The following is an 18,468-nucleotide window of genomic DNA, read 5'->3' on the forward strand; positions in this document are numbered from 1 at the left end:
CTCTCACAGAATATTTCACCAATCCAATTTCCTGCAGGACTTACGACTAATTCTACCTGCTTCAGTAGAACCATTGTCCAATCCTGCCCTCTGCAGTAGATCACTTGACCAATCATGTCCTCTGACATAGAACATTTGAAAATCCCACCCTCTACTGTTGATCACTTGACCAATCCTGTCTTTTGATGTATTGACCAATTCTGTTCTCTGCTGTAGATCACTTGACCAATCCTGTCCTCTGCTCTAGATCACTTGACCAATCCTGTCCTCTGCTAAAGATCAATTAACTAATCCCATCCTCTGCTGTAGATCACTTGACCAATCCTATCATCTGCTGTAGATCACTTGACCAGTCCTGTCCTCTGCTAAAGATCAGTTAACTAATCCCAGCCTCTGCTGGAGATCACTTGACCAAGCCTGTCGTCTGCTGTATTGACCAATCCCATCCTCTGCTATAGATCACTTGACCAATCCTGGTTCCTGATGTATTGACCAATCCTTTTCTCTTCTGCAGATCACTGAACCAGTCCTGTCCTCTGCTATAGATCACTTGACCAATCCTGTCTTCTGCCACAGAACATTTGCCTAACTGTCCTCTTCTGTACATCACTTGACCAATCTTTTCCTCTGGCACAGTACATTTCACTAATCCCACCATTTGCTGCACACCTTTTGATCAATTACACTCTTTTACATAGAATGTTTGACCAAACCCACCTGCTCAGTAAAGTATTTGATAAAACCACGCTCAGTTCCACACAGCATTTGACCAGTTCCACCTGCTTTGACCAGTCTCTTCCACTAGAAAGAAATGAGTAATTTACATCACAGGGACCTGGAATGAATGGATGAATGGATGAATTAAATGAATGAAAGCAGTAATCTGATCACTTAACACTGCTTAAGGAACTGGTTGTGTACAGTATGCTTCGGTGTTAATTAACATGGCTTTTCTTTGTCCCATGAGATTCATTCCACTCCCACTCACATGAAAGTTTAAACCACCAGCTGCCATGATTTGTTCTGGTGGGTCCCGTGAGACCTTGACTATGCGGTCAGTTTTTACTTACACTTTAATGGTGATGTTTTAGTGGTAGAAACATACAGCATGTGTTTTATATCTTTTGGTAGGTATTGTGCATATGTGTCTGTTTTCATTTGTTATGGAAAAACATTATTCAGGACTATGGCAGTAGTATTTAGTTAGTAGTGTACCAGAGGGTGATATAACAGGGTTTTAAGAAATGGGAAAGAATGTCTAAGGCTTCACGTCACGTCAGGAATAACCCTTTTAACTATTGCTTTTGAGCCAAAATGGGTTTTCTGTAGGTGTTGATATGCTGTATGTGGACTAAAGTGGCTTTTACATTGCTGATCATTTTATGCTGGCATTATACCATTAAATTACACTTGTGCCTGAGCAAAAAGTAAAGCCTATGATATAGGAACTCAATACAGGATCTCTTAACAGTTCCCATGTTGTTCTCTGAGCACCAAACACACACATAGCCACACATACATTCGCACATATACACACAGGCACACATCTAGTCTATAAATCAAGCCCACAGTAGCAGCACATATCCATCTTATATCCAAATGACCTTGAGTACGACTATTACTGATCTCTAAGCTGAGTCAGGCCCGGTTAGCCTGTGTGTTCGTACTGTGGGTGTGCAAAAGTGGCTTGTATGCTGTATTTTAGCTTTTGTTTAAGAATGGCTTCTTATTAAATGTGTCCTGAGAGCATCTTGTGGTTTCCTCTGAATTTGGTCTGTGTGTGTGTGTGTGTATGTGTGTGTGTGTGTGTGTGTTTGGAGTGTGTGGGTGTTTGAGTGCTTCATGGTGTATGTCTGTATGTGGGAGTGAGAGTTTGAGGTTGTGCGTCAGCTAATGAACAAGTCTGCACTTGTAGTGATAGTGATGAATATGTAGTGACTTGGAGCGCAGTGTTTTAAACACATACACTGAAGGCTTGTGTGCGTGTGTGTGTGTGTGAGTGTGTATGAGACTGGGTGGTTTTTGTAAACAAAACATGATTATACTTTATTTGTATTTGTTTCCAAGGATGCACATTTTCGAATGTGGGACTGGGAGTGTTTATTAAAGTGTCATTGTGTGTTTGTGTCTTTTTGATTGAGTATGTGAACATTGGACATATGGAGTGTTTAAACAATGGTTGTGTGTGTGTTGCAATATGATATAGTCACTGTGCATGTTTGTGAAATGGGAAAATGAATCAAAATTTCTGTTGGGATACATTTCGACCTCACATGCAGTATGGGTAAGTTTTTGTCTCTTGTATTACCGTCTGTCTGTGACTCTGTGTGTGACTGTGTGACTCTGTGTGTGACTCTGTGTGTTGTGTGTGTGTATGTGTGTGTGTTTGTTCTTTTTCTGTGGGTATGGGGTACATGCCTCTTTTGTGAGTGGATTTCACTGTATTTGCATACTCCTATGTAACTGCGTGTTATATTTACAGAAGAGGTCATTTCCCAGAGGAGAGAGCGAGAGAGAGAGAGAGTAGAGAGAGAAAGAGAGAGAGAAAGGCGTTAAGGGAGGAAGGCCAGTAGCTGGGTCTCCTGTATGTTGCATAAGCAGATTATATTATGTAAGAGCTTTCTTTTTCTTTCAAGAGGGACAAATGTACACATGGTTGGTGCGAGATTTTCCCTCAGTACAACATTCACCCCAGTGTCCTTGTACACAAAAATGGGCACAATCAAAATAATAATAATGTGTGGTGTGTGTGTGTGTTGAGTGTGTGTGGGTGTCTGGATGTGCTTGTGCATTCTTACAGGTAGCTGCCACTTCGCACAGACAGCATACTTTCACTCAGCTATATATAACAACATAAAAACGTGTATAATATTGTGTAGATCCCTGTGTGCCAATAAAACAGCTTTGGCCCGTTGAAGCATGGACTCCACAAGACCTCTGAAGGTGTGCTGTGGTTTCTGGCACCAAGAATCCTGTTCGTTTTGATGTGAGGCTTCCATGGATCAGACTTGTTTGTACAGCTCATCCCACAGATGCTCGATCAGATTGAGATTTGAGGCCAAGTCAACACCTAGAACACTTTGTCATGTTCCTCAAACAATTTCTGAACAATTTTTGCAGTGTGTCAGGGAGCATTATCCTGCTGAAAGAGGACACTGACATTAGGGAATACCTTTGCCATGAAGAGGTGTACTTGCTTAGGTAGGTGGTACGTGTCAAAGTAACATCAATATGAATGCCGGGACCCAAGGTTTCCTAGCGGAGCATTGTGCAGAGCATCACACTGTCTCCATCTGCTTGCCTTTTTCCCATAGTGCATCCTGGTGTCATCTCTTCCCCAGGTAAGTAACACACACGTACTAAGCCATCCTCGTGATGTAAAAGAAAATGTGATTCATCAGACCAGGCCATCTTTTTCCATTGCTCCAGGGTGTGCATTTCTGATGCTCACGTACCCATTGCAGGTGCTTTCGGCAGTGGACAGGGGTCAGCATGGGTACTCTGACTGGCCTGTGGCTATGCAGAAGCATATGTAGTAAGCTTTGAGATATATACACACATGAAAGTTTTCCTCATGGTGAAAGCCAGATGTCCCCAAAAGGTCAAGGCTGTCAGATTATTCCTATCCTTGTAGAAACATTTGGTCCTCGACATGATATAACAAACATGCCCACACACGCACACACACACACACACACACACACACACACACACACACAGACAGTTGACCCATGCATAACATTTTGAATATCCCATAAACATTATTATCAGTGAACGGTTCTATTTATGTATATCTTTTACTGAATATATGTGGCTGCATCATTAATATATGCACTAGAGAGGGATAAAAGGCTGATTGTAAGATTGTGGGATTACATTTGCAGCCTGCTGATGTTGCCTGCCACAATGAGGAACAGGAATATTTAGTATTAAAGACATTGAGACATCAATCAAACACAAAGCTAATACAGTGTATAGGTGTTAGGTGTATACAAAGGTACATAAAAATCTGACATGCCACTTTACAGGGAGTGTCTCCTCTCCTCTGTGGACATCATTCGTAGGTGTGTTCCTGTTCCAGGAGGTTTCTCCATGTCAGTCTCTTCATCATCTCTGAGCACCTTGATGACTAGTCGTAATGGCCTGTTTTTTGCCACATTGTTGGCGTCATCCAGATGATTCTCATGGCCTGTGGCTGTTAGGACAGGTGAAATCTAATACTAGTTTCAGGACAAGTTACTGACTTGCAAATATTCATGTGTTACACATCACTCTGTGATGAACTTTATTGAAGATTTCAACATGCATGTGCATGCAAACAGGAAGGTATCCAGGTGCTTCTTACCACACCTGGGAGTTAACAGCGATTCACAGAACAACAGAAACCTATACACTCACCATGCACTTTATTTGTTTTGCACTATTATGTGTAATCTCTAGACACTGTTGTGTGTGAAAATCCCAGGAGATCATCAGTTTCAGAAATACTTCAACTAGCCATGCCACAAGTCACAGAGGTCACACATTTTTATCACTCTGATGTAGACTGAAGCTCTTGACCTGTATATGCTTGATTTTATGCATTGTTCTGCTGTCACATCAATGAGCAGGGGTACAGGAGTTCTTATTAAAGTGACTGGTGAGTGTATAACTAGCTTTATATAAATTTATAAAAAATATTAAATAAATGGGATGAAATATAAGTTAAGATATTCAGATATTATTTAATCATAGCTCATGCAAAAAAAAACAAAAAACAAAGCCCATTGTTTATTCAGTATACTAGAGTACCTTACTGCAGGTATATTTACATTTATGGCCTTTGGCAGATTCCCTCATCCAGAGAGACATAAATCCATCACATTTTTATACAACAGCTAAGGGTTAAGGACCCAGTAGTGGCAGCTTAAGAGCATTTTAACCACTAAACTATTATTTAGACATTGTAATATAACCTATAAGTAATATGTAAGAATACTTGACAAGCATAAATTTGTATACTTGTAAGGGTACTTGTGGGTCAGTAAAGTGAGCACATAGACATACTGAATATAAAGGGATAATGAGGAAGTATGCTTTGCTATCTGTCACCTATGATTTTGACTGTACACAAGCGTGTTTTTGTGTTCATCTTTTGGGGTGGAGATCAGAGCCGGCAATCAGATACGTGTCTGCTCTTGTGTTTTTCATTTATTACATTTTAAATAAATAACAACGCTTGTAAAAATACTTTTAAGAGCTATAAAAATTCTTCAGATTATCAGTCACAGTTTTGTTGTATGTCTCAATCCCCAGTGTGCACCACACTTTTGCGCTTTTTGCCTTTAACTACATTCCTGAAGATTACCACAGAGAGAATACACTGACCTCATCATGTCTTTCTTTTCTCTCTCCAGCCTTGCTGATCTCCTTCTTTACCTTTCCATCTGTATGTCTTTCTCGGCATATCAGTCGGTGGTTTGTTGTCTTGCTTTTATTCTTCTACGCAGGTGTGGGGTCATGTGTGAATCAGTGAATAGGGTGATACTGGATATATACTGTATGGGTGTATCAAATAATTCTGTGCTTTATTATTTAAGCCTTGTCGTTTTTTTCTTGCCCATTTACTTAGTATTCAGAATAATGAGAAGGAACTAAGACCTCAGTGGAGCCTCCCAGCCTATAGTCTTATTTTTGTAAAGTATGCTGTTTCATGTGTTGGCTGACTGGAGAGTCGTAACAGCTTCCTAGTTTGTTTAATGTAATTCTGTCTCACAGCAGGAGGGTAGATGTGATCGTTCACTTCATTTGGGTCAATTTCCGCAGCAGCTCCTGCAGGCCTGACGAGGACTGCTGATGTGTTGGTTCTGTGTGTGTGAGCTCTGAGTCATGGAGTTGGCATTTCAGCCCCCTGCTGGAGCTCACTGGAGTGTGTGAATCCTTCATGCTGTCCTGTTGAGGCCCACTCTGGCTTTGCCAGGCTGTCTATGGGTCTCACACACACACTCGCCTATGTGCATTTAATGTCTATATGAACAAATCATTTACATTTCTAGCATTTAGCACATGGCCCTTTCCATACCAATTTACATAAGTGCTCCAGCATCTCTATCAAAATCTATTCATGCTAGTTCACTAATTCAGAGTTCCCTCAGTCTAAAAACTCAGTTGTAGTCATGTGGTGAAGTTTGTTTTCCTCAGATTTGTGGGTTAATTTTACCACAGCATTATTACACAGACATACAAACACACTTTGATTCTTCCCTGTTGCTGTTCTCTCATACTCCCTCTGCGCCTCTCTCTCTCTCTCTCTCTCTCTCTCTCAGGGAGACCTTTGCTCTCCTCTGCTAGTCCCATGCTCACTGTCCTTAGTGACTACTTCCTGTTCCTCTCTCAGATTATTTATGGCTGACTGTTTATTTTTTTTCTTCTGCATACACAATTAAAAGATCAATTATAAAAGCTTTATGCTTAGGGAACCTGTCTAATGACTTAATTTCATGCCATCTAACTTCTCCCACTCCATTCCTCATACTGTTTTACTTCTCTGTCTTATTATTTTTCTGTTTATCTGTCAATCTGTACTTTGGATACAAAAATTTGGATAAAGCGATTTTGAAGCCTTACTACTTGTTATTAATCTACACTAATTGGGCCCTTTTGTACTCGTAGGGTAATTTTTAAAATTTTGGATTAAGGTTCAGTTTCAATATCACATCACATTTTAGTTTCACTGTGTCGAGTTCAATGCTTTCAGCTGGAATCAATGTGACCTTGCCTTAGTGTGTGGGAGTCAGGCCCAAATCCCTTGTGTTTTCTGCATGGGAGGAAGATCAGCTGCTTTTCCTGCTGTAATTATATTCACAAATTGGAAATGTAAAGGTGTCTTTTTTTCTAAACTAACCTTGGTGTGCTTTACTAGAGTGTATTAAGTGTAATAAGCATACAGATGGCACAAAGGTTAACACAGACACATGGTTTTGAGTGATGATCCACAATCAGGTTTTAATACAGCTACAGAGTAAATAAAATCACATGGCAACTCTGACAGACATTATATCAACCCCTTGATCCACCTTGGATTAATCCCCAGGATTTGTCTGTTGTTCCCAGCACCTACAAAGGGTCAGAATCATTTGTTTGAAGCACAATGTTGAATTGAATCATAAGTCTGCTGTCAGGTTTATAGTGGTGATTCCAGCTGCCTTTTCTGCTGTAATGCAGTCAGTTTTAGTTCAGTAGTCATCATGAAGCTGTCAGAAACTGTCATACCCACATCGTTATTAAAAGCTCAGCTGCTACAAAAAAAAAAAAAATGATGTGGTGGCATTCATTCTCATGGATTCTAGCTCATTAATGACCTCACTGTTGGGTTCCTATCTCTAAATGTGTAAAACAGGCAGAAATAAATGCCTCTGTGAACCATTAAGGGGGTCAGAACAGACAGAAATCATAAAATTCTTCATAAGCAACCCTTTGAGCAAGTTTCCTCAGATCTCTAATCACTTTCCAACAGGCTTTATGCCTCCATATGCCATGTAGTTTGTAAATAACTGGACAGTGAGACAATGTTTTATTTGTTTTGGATCTCGACTCACACATGGGATTAGAAAGACTAGGAGGAAAAATTGCACAGTGTTCAAATTAATTTAAGGGTAGGCGTTAGTCCATCTGGGAACCGATTCTCACGTACACCTTATTCTCTGTACAGTACATATTGTATATCATTTTCAAAATAGCAAACATTCCAGCACATGTTTGTTCAGCACATGTTTGCTGTTTCTCTATACAGCTATATACTGCAAAGATTTTTAATACTGCTATCCGGTGTCACCAAAAACAGTCTGGTTCCTCTTCAGGACTTTCCTCATGATGTCCCAGGAACATTCTCTTTGTCCTTGCTGCCTCTGGCTTAGGGCTGAAGAATGTGGTGATATAATACAGATATTGAGATAAATTACTGCATGCCACAATAAGCCTTTATCTCATAGAAAGATACCAACAGTGTGTTTTATAACAGCAATAAACTTTGATTGGTAACAAATGATTAGAAGCTGATCAGTTTTGCCCATTTCCCTAAAAGGGCAACTCATCATATATATGGATTCTGTTAGCTTTGGTTGTTAGGTTTCTTAGTTTCTTAGTCAGTTTCCATAATACAAATGTTTTCATTTCTGATTAAATTGAACACCAGACAATTCTACCAAATCCTGTGCCATTTTGTGATTCCTAAAGCTTTTCTCTGTCTTTGAAATGTTTTCACTAAATTAATGTTATGCAATGGCTGAAACATTACAGGCACAACCATGCAGATCAGTGGATTGGCATCACTAAATTGCCCCTTAATGCAAGTGAGTGTGCACATGGTGTCCTGTGATGGACTAGCATCCAACCCAAAGTGTGTTAAAGTGTATTCCTTCCGTGCAAACAATGAAACATTAACAATAGTATTACTCTACAAATCCTAAGCCTAATAAAATAAAATTTCTGCCAATTTGCTAGTCTTTTCTGTAAGGGATAAAGCAGGTTCTGTCCCTCAAGGATTTTTTTTTTTTTATTGTTGAGCTCAAAAATGTTTGATTTTTGTCAAATTTGCCATGTAATTTACAGTTTTTGTGCTTTTACTTGAATTGGTGGATAAGCACAGGATTCTTCTTTTAAACTCCTCATGTGTTCCCATTGTGGGCACATACACCAATTAGGCATAACATTATGAGCACTGACAGGTGAAGTGAATAACACTGATTATCTCCTCATCATGGCACCTGTTAGTGGGTGGGATATATTAGGCAACAAGTGAACATTTTGTCCTCAAAGTTTATGTGTTCGAAGCAGGAAAAATGGACAAGTGTAAGGATGTGAGCGAGTTTGAACAGGGCCAGATGTGATGGCTAGACGACTGGATCAGAGCATCTCCAAAACTGCAGCTCTTGTGGGGTGTCCCCGGTCTGTAGTAGTCAGTATCTACCAATAGTGGTTCAAGGAAGGAACAGTGGTTCTGATAGAATGGTGTCATAATTCACAGTGCATGACGGGGTCATGGCTGTTTTGGCAGCAAAAGTTTGACCAACACAATATTAGGTCATAATGTTATGCCTGGTCAGTGTATGTAATTATTTCTATGATATTAGAATCCATGTATTTATGTTCGATGCATGCAAATCAAATAGGGCTTTGGCTAAATAAATAAATGTTGTGATGTCACATGATTGGCGCATAACTGTGGAAAATCTGTCTTAATTTAGAAACATTTTCACAGAATGTTGCGGTGTTCGCTTAAATTTGTGGATCTTTTTCTTTAATCATGGAATAAGTTTTACAGAGGAACAAGTTTTGCAGAGGAATATTTTTCATTTTAGTTTTCATAAACAGAATTATTACTTGGTTGGTTTGGGAAAATTGAAAGGTTTGTCATTGTTTTGACTGCAAATGCAGTTTCACATGGTTCTTTTCATTAAACCCCCATTGAGCTGCCCTTGTCTTTGTTTTCTTGTTGTGAGCATAGAGTAGTAGCAATGTGAAGTACCTGAGTTTTGCTAAATTAGCTTCACCACTGATGGACTGAGTGCTGAGCAATCCCTTTAATCCTCCAGCCTATTTATCAGTTAGAAAAGCTCAAACTCTTTCTCTCACTCGACAATAGTGGCCTCAGTGACTTGCTTGGCATGCCGTGAAGAACTCAGTGCTTCACTTGCTCTGATACATAGCCACTGGCATCTTCACCAACACATGCTCACACATCCAGCTGAGCATATTACCAGCAAATAAATCTCCCAAAACAGGATATAATTGTGACAAAGATTCCTCTGTCTATTAGCAGGTGCCATGCCATGCCTGATCCTTACTCAGGTTCCCCATGTGGTATTGTCTTCTGTAATTACCACAAGGTCAGAAATGAGCTTTTGCTAATTAGCAATTTGTTTAAAGCAACTCCTTAGGGCTGTAGGCACCCGGTGGAATGGAGCTTAGTCACTGTACTCTGTGCATTCAGTCAAGGAGTCCTTGAACCTCCGTGCCTGCTAAAAAAAATATAGCCTTGTCTACAACCTACTTCAACCTGAGTCGCTTAATCTTAAATAAATAAAATCTTGGCCCAGGTATACAGTGAAAGGGGTCTGGAAGGGTTCTTTTGTTGTTGATATAATAGAAAATGCTGCCATTAATGTTTTATTTCCTGAACATTTGCCCTTCATGCCTGGTTGCTAGGCAGCTTAGATGAACTCCATTTGCAATAATATAGTTCAAATTTGAAGTAATGCTCTGTTAAACAAATTTAATGCCAACTCAAACAATCTTACATTCTGTTGTACACTGTGTACTTACAGGGACCAGGTTTCATTTTTCTTCTTTATATATATATATATATATATATATATATATATATATTTTTTTTTTTTTTTTTTTCTTTGAGCTGTTTTCACATCTTGAATCTTTTTTTCCCTTTAATGTTTATCTTTCCTGTCGAAATCTGGATATTTAAAAAGTGTGCCTGTAAAAGAAAAGCTTTTTTGGACCATAAATGCCTTTTAGAGTCAAGCTTTGAAGAAGCATATACACATTTCTAGGTAAAAGATGCATAATGCATAATAAAGGTACTTAAGGTGTACCTTTGAGGGCACCACCCTATTGACAAGAAATTGTACAGTTTAATAACCTTTTTTCAGAGAGGTAATGGTTCAGTTTGTGTCATTTATGCTTCCACGTACAGCATTCAAACCACCAAACAAATTAAAATTAAATATTCTTTCTTATGTTTCCAAATGAGAATCTTCTCCTAAAATGCATTGTGATGTCTTGAACTTGTCTTTTTATTAGCATGACTGTTATTGTTTACTGAATGACCCAACGTTGTTTATTGGGTGCACTCAGAGTGAGGAGGGGTTTGCAGAGCATCTGAGTGCTTCTTCACCCAGTGTAATTAGACTGATTCCCTCAGTGCATGCTTACTGTAGATAAGGCTCCCCTGCAGAATCCAGGATGTGTCCTGTGGTCCTTCAAAGGCAGGAAAGTGAAAGTCAAAGCCTGTGGATTCAGTGATACCCTAGGAGATGTTTTGAACTCCTAATCCTCCAGAACATGTCAGTCTTTTAATTTAGTAAAGCTTAGGTGAATCATTATGTAATGTATGAGCAGTGTAATGAACAGCATATTGCTAATGTAGCAATGAAGTATGGTTGCATTTTTTTAGAAGCGTAATAGCTTTGTAACTTTATTTGAAATAAAAAAAAAAGATGTGAAATATAATAAATACATACAGTGTGTCATAACAAGGCTTTCTAGAAATGTTAACAGAAATGTAAAGGTACATTTATTTATAATGTGGAAAGAATTTCATGTATAAATCATATTAGTTTTTGTTTAAGTGAATAATGAGTTTGAGTGAATAGAGGATGGAGTGAAACTTTCCTTTAGGTAGGAATACAGAGTGATTTTAATACATGGGTTTTAGCAACAGGCAAAGAGCCAGTGGTTTCACCAGAAGCAACGTAGCATTAAGAAATCAGTTAGGAATCCCTGTAACTTGGCTGACCAGTTCCTATCTATAAAAACAGTCATTTTAATAACAAAATGTCTTAACATGAAAAACATGTTAAGTACCAAGTTATTATAATGCCAGACTTATTCTGGATATTAGGCAAGCATGTGTATGGTACATATATTATAGAATAGATTAATTATTATTATGTATTTATATATATATATTTTTTTATTAATTATGTATAATACAAATGCTATAGAACTGATTAATTAGTATTTTTCTTTATTTATTTTTTTTTATTAATGATGTATAGTACAAATAGATTGATGAGTAAATATTTGTCTTTATTTTATTTATTTATTTATTTTTTATAAATTATGCATTGTACAAATACTATAGTATTTTTTTATTTATAGTAAGTAAATTTATAGTAAGTACTTTTGTCTAAAAGACTACAGACTCACATATTTTATAGAATTAGAAAATGGCATAGAAAATAAAAAAACTTGAAAAATAAAAATTTAACGGACATTTGCCTGAATTAAAAAAGATGGTAAATATACACTCTCAATTCCATTGTAATGCAACTTGTGTGAAAAGAGAAGGAAAGAAATCTTCATAAATCTTAGTTAATATTTTTTAATGCTTTACACTAAGGTTAACTTAATTGTTGTTATTTAGTGCATTAGTTAATGTCAACACACCATTACCTTATGCAATAGAAAATTTTACAAGACTATACAATTGAATTCTGCAATCTTTAAAGTATACATTCATTTTAAATAACAGCAAGGTCTGGACAGTTATTCTAGCTATACCATGCATGAAAGCTTTATATAATGTGCTAATTTAAATATGTTATTGTTTCTATAGTAACTGCTCATTCACATAGACTTTTATGGTGGCCACTTCACATCATCAAAGAAATTCAACTTTATATTCATTAATCACTGAATTGGTGAAGCATTTTGGCAGGCATTGTTTATATATCATCTACGGAAGGAGTATCTGGTGTCAGCGGTCAGAGTATTTTGTAAAGTTTCCCAGCACCAGAAAGTCTTAAAGGAGAAGTTCACTTCCAGAACAAAAATCTACAAATAATTTACACACCCCCTTGTCATCCAAGATGTTCATGTATGTCTTTCTTTCTTCAGTCATAAAGAAATTATGTGTTTTGAGGAAAACATTTCAGGATTTTTCTCCACAGAGTGGACTTCAGTGGTGCCCACGAGTTTGACCGTTTGAACCAAAATGCAGTTTAAATGCAGCTTCAAAGGGCTCTGAATGTTCCCAGCTGAGAAAGAAGGGTCTTATCTAGCCAAACGATCGGTCAATTTCTTAGAAAAAATGTATACTTTTTAACCACAAAGCTCGTCTAGCACTCGCGCCTGCGACACTACGTACTACGTAAACATGTCGAAAAGTCTCGAAAGGCCACTAGTGTGGAGAAGGAGGACCGCTCCTAAGTTTTTGAGTGTGGAATGACACAAAGTTATATGTCTTTATGTCAGTCAACTATGTATAACTTTATGTCATTCCACACACAACAACTTCGGAGTTGGCACCAAACTCGGGGGCACCATTAAAGTCCACTATATGGAGAAAAATCCTGAAATGTTTTCCTCAAAACGCATAATTTCTTTGACTGAAGAAAGAAAGACATGAACATCTTGGATGACAAGAGGGTGAGTAAATTATTTGTAGCTTTTTGTTCTAGAAGTGAACTTCTCCTTTAAGGGCAGAGCAATTTACACTTTTTGGTTTCTCGGTAACGTGACAACCTACAGTTTTTGCCTGACTAACTTCAAGAGTGAGAAAAGGATATGCTGGTGGCTGTTATTCATTGTTAACGGGAACAAACTTGCCTTGTATGCATTCCACAACATTAACTGTAACTATAACCCATAAACAGGGTGATGTGTCTTTCATTATTAAATTATACTGTTGTACTTGTTGGAAAATCACTGTGGTGTAAGTGGAATAACACTTCATTATTTGTATAACATTTGTGTGATAGCAAGGTCAGTTGTGTCAGATTTATTGCAATGCTAGTTAACACATGTACTGTCGTTTTGACTAACTCTTTGACTAATCTGACTGTTTACTAAACCCATGACTAAAAAAAATTTGTCCAAATAAATAAAAAATAAAATTACAGCATGTTGAAAACTACTGTACTGAAAGTACTGAAACTTACTGTTCAACCTCAGTTTAGACTTATTTGGCAGATAACAACTACATACATGATCATTAATTCATTCATTTTGCTCAATGTGAGATCATTTTTACGGACTGATGGGATAATAAACATTGGTTAATGAATCTGTAATGTTTTTGCTCATTCAGTTCATAGTTAAATGAAAAAAAATACAAATGTGAGTTATTGTGTTTATGTTACTGATGATGGACCAAGTTCATGGTTTGTTCATGATAGCCAATGCATTAAATAATGCCAGTCTTGTTAATAAACTTAGTTTTCTGTTTGTGCAGTTCCTCATTAGACCATGGATTGTTTTGACAAAGTTGACAGTGGTTATTTAGTGAAGAGACATTACAGTCAATCCTTATAGTGCCAGTGAAAGTCTCCTGGACATAAAGCAGCAAATGACAAACATTTTGCAAGCTTTCAGCATAGATCCACTGCTTATCCCTTTAAAAGTAACAACTGATGCTTAGCCTGGTCTGTTTAGATGCAAAGATGCTGGGAGGAAGAACTGATCTAAAACCAGCAGAGAAATCCTGATTACAGTCAGCATTGTTCCACTGCCCTCCAGCCATCTTGTAGAGTATAAGGACAATAGAAACCCTGTCTTAACTTACTCTCTCTTCTGTCAGGAAGACCAGGCACTCTGGCAGCCATGAAATCTCTAGAAGCCTAACAAGATTTTTTTAGAAAGTAAATAATGCTTGGAAATCAGCTCTTGGAATGAGGACTTGGTAAGCAGTTGATAGAGTGAGCAGCACATCAGAGTTCTCTCTCTCCTTAGTGAAGACTTCTTGGAAGAGGGCCCAGTGTTGTGGGCGATTGTTTTCTGAGTGGAAGCTCTGTGTAGGCTGGTGGAAGCTCTGTAGCTTATGTGGGCTGCATTCAGGGCTGTGAAAAGAGGAGCCCTGATTATGGAAATGGGCAGCAATTAGTGCTGCATGCTCATTTGTGTGAGACCATTATAATATATGTCAGCTGCAAGAAAACTTCTTTTACCCTCATGTGAAAATGGTGGAAAAGAGGTTTTTCTAGGGATTTTCTTTTGTCAAAAGAGGTCTTTTTCATCTTCTTTTCAGCATCTTGTATTAACAAGATATGTAAACTGTTACGTCTGATTAAAGAAACCCGGGATAACTTTCAAGGACCATTCGTTGGTGTTATATACCTGGTACATTTCATTGAACACTACCATACATGTATATTTTGAGATTTGAAGCATTTAATCAGGTATACATGTTTTCTGAAAACAGTGGAGCTGATATGTATGATGTTCAGGCCTTAAATTTATCAGTATCAGTCTTACATCTAGTTTAGAAGACTGGCCTTAAAGCCCTGATAATCCTTACAACTACTACTTCGTTCTAAAACAATTTAAGACCCAGTGTGAGTGCTAAAAGCTCCATTGTTGACTTTTCAAATTGGATCCAAGTAACTGAAGAACCAGGTTATTTGGACTACGTGGTCTCCTGTAGTATGGTGTATACAAGCAGCTTAATCAGTTCATGTCTCTGATTTGAACTGTTTATAATAATTTTGTACACTTGGGTGGTCTGATGAGAAGCATTAATCACCTAACTTCTTAAACTGCATATCTTTGCAGTAGGTGAATGTAATTGCTTATATTGTCATGTCCTATCTGGTTAACAAGTATCCAGTAAATCTCCTTGCAACATTTTTGGTCCACATGTTTGTGACTAAAAGGTGTGAGCATGTCTTTTTTTAGTCCAGCTATTGTCTGCTCCAGAGGGAATTCTGACCAATCCCACCCGCACTTGCAGAAAGTTTGACCAGTCCCTCCAACTCCTGCAATTATTATTTTTGTTAGTAATTGCCACCAATATTTGCTAGAGAATCTTTTGGATTGTTTTCCAAATATAAACAACTTAGTAACTGAAATGAAAGAGACCTTGACCAAGATAAAGTAATTACTATAGATGAATGAATGAACATGTTAAATGTATTGCACTCAGTGCACTTCCATGTTAATCAACATAGCCTTTGTTTATCCTGTGAGTTTAATATCTGACTGCACACTCCATCTCTCCTTCTTAATGTTCTGAAACATTTTTGTTGGGTGCTGTGGGTTCTGTGGGATCCCAGTCCCAAAGCACACCTTTATTTCTGATATATCAAAAAGTCTATTAAAAAATTAATTTCATTACTGCAAGATATTTTGTCACACAATTGGATTGTCGAGCACCGGAACTCATTGTAGGCTAATCCAAGTTCACTGCCACCTTAGAATTACTGTTACTCCATATGACTTGGATTAGCTGTGGGATTACCATGCTGCGGAGGGTGCTAATTTTGGAGAATGGTCATTAGCTGAATTCAAGCTGCATTGGAGAAACATATTATATGCAGCATAAGGTGATGGAATGAGTGGTTAAGGGTGATGGGGTCGGCTTGTGGTAACTAGGTTAATGCCATATAGCCATAATAGATCAGTTGATGGCACAAGAGGGGGAAGCACACAATATAGAGTTCTTTAATCAGAAGGGAGTCATGGTTTATTGTCTCAACAGCATTGTTCCTAGAATGGCTAATGAGTTGTTTGAAAATGGAATAATCAATGTTTAATTGCATTATATTGTTACCACGCTGTTTCCAATGGCTCAGCCAGCCTCTGTTTCATCGTTCTTTGATCTTTGCTTACTCACAAATTTCTACTGAGGACAGATCTCTCAATAGGCTCCCCATGACCTTTCATGACAATTGATTTATAGTTTATCTTATTAATGTGCTAAAAATAACCCTAAACTGGCTCCACCACGTGCATTTTTCAGTATAGTCTTTACTGTTCTGTCATGATAGAGACAGATGTGTTTGATGTGTGAATTAACCTAGTTATATAGATGATATAGTTGTAGTATAGTCGTATAGAAGATAATCCAGAACACTCAGAAAGACATGGGTCTAAGCAGTTAAGCAACAAATAAAGGTGGTTTCTCACAGCCAGAGGCCAGGAGGATCAACTTGAATCTCATTTTGTTGTTCTATTCCTTTGTTTTCATTTTGCACATGATTTGGGCCTGTCGTTGCTTTCTAACATCTGATATTATTTGACTCTTTTCCTCAGACTTTCCCCTTTTACTGACCATTATCTCCTCTCTGTTACCCTCCTTATATATTTTTTTGTGAGAATTAGGCTAGGAATTTAACCTCACTTTATCTCCCAGTGCCAATCCACTGTGCAGGTGACTTGTTTATACTTTCTATTTTTATTCAGCTGGGGATATGCCATGCTGTTGCAATAATTTATAGAACTATTCCCATCCTACACTTTCCTTTTCTTCAATATTTAGGCTAATTTGAGCAACAGGTAAGCTGCTGCTTATTCTTCTTCTTGCTACCTTTCATCCCACTATTCATACCATTTTCACTACATACCATACGTCAGCCATTACTCATCTTCCCATCCACTACTACCACTTACCACCACTTATGTCTCATCATTTTACATGGTGCTTAGTGCTGACTCTCTAGCAAGAGTCTAATAAAAGAAAAAAGAAAAGAAAAAAACTAAATTTTTAATAAAAAATGAAAGAAAATGAAGCATGCATAGGGAGATTAAGTTTCATATGTAAGTAACCTTAAACACCAGTATAATATATTTACAGCTTTGCTAAAGACAGCAGGATTTCATTGAGAATATTTGATTTAGTGTGCATTGCAGGGAAGCATGAACCTACCCACATTCTTGTGCTCACCTCAGTGTCCTTAGTACCAGCAACAATAATGCCTCTAGGCCCAGAGCCATACACAATAATTGTTGCTGGCTCAACTATTTACGGATGAGTTTCTCTACCTTTCTACCTTTACCTTATAGCTGTTCTAAGGGTCTAAGACTCCCTGATCTGGATGTTCTGTGGCTGGTTCTGGCTCATCTGCTGAGTCCTGATCCAGAGCAACAAGCAGGTTTGAATGACATCTGCTAGCCATGTAATGAGCCAGACAGACTGAGACAGATGACAGTCTGAGGAGCTGCAGTTTCTCCTCCAGGTTCTGCTGTCTTATTTATTTTGAGCTGGAACCTTTATTATGTTAAAAAAAAAGTGTCCCGAAAGTTTCTCCTGTCTGTCTGCTGAATGGCAACTTCTGGAAGCTGGACGTTGTGTTCTGCTGCTTGTATTACTGATCAGGCAAAAGCTAGGGCTACCACCACTTGTTCACCTCTGAATTGTACACATATATATGGAACAAGAGAGATGGCATATCTTACACAAACAAATAAAGAAACAAACAAAATTTGTATAGACCCATGAAGAAATTAATAGGGATTAATATGTAATATGTTAGCTGAAGTTAGGTTAAAGAAGTAGTTGAATGAGGCCCCAAAGCCACTGCACACCGCTGTATATAGGGAGTTGAGAGATGTAGTCCTGTGCATAACTTTGACAACTGGTCACTTTGACAAGTGCATATATGAGCATTGCGGCAAAAGAAGATAAAACAGAGAGGACATGGAGGTTTTTTTTGTAAAAATATTCTGTATTTGCCCTAACCACTCTGATATTTCTACACACTGCTGTGCCTTTCATCAGAGCAACAACAGCTTCAGGAGGTAGAACAGAGAATGGGTCAGTAATGTATGAGAACACATGGAGGAAAAATAGAGCACATTTATCATAGAGGAACTGAAGGAGCATAACACACAGGACTAGAAAGAGGTTTGAGGTTTGCTGGAGGTTTTTTACATGACAAACCATTACACGGTCTAAGATCAAGGTTGTAGGAGGACAGTGGTCAACACACATCAAGCATGAAACAAAAAAAGCAATTGGGAGAAAGTGTGTTTTGACCA

The 18,468-nt window shown here is 38.0% G+C and overlaps 1 protein-coding gene across 2 annotated transcripts in view; it reads left to right on the forward strand.

Moving 5' to 3' along the window:
• The window catches only part of plcl1 (phospholipase C like 1), a 65,671-nt gene that overhangs the window by 29,558 nt on the left and 17,645 nt on the right, over window positions 1-18,468 (forward strand). The window lies entirely within an intron of this gene.

This window comes from Hemibagrus wyckioides, linkage group LG06, assembly GCF_019097595.1.
Source record: "Hemibagrus wyckioides isolate EC202008001 linkage group LG06, SWU_Hwy_1.0, whole genome shotgun sequence".
NCBI classification, from domain to species: Eukaryota; Metazoa; Chordata; class Actinopteri; order Siluriformes; family Bagridae; genus Hemibagrus; species Hemibagrus wyckioides.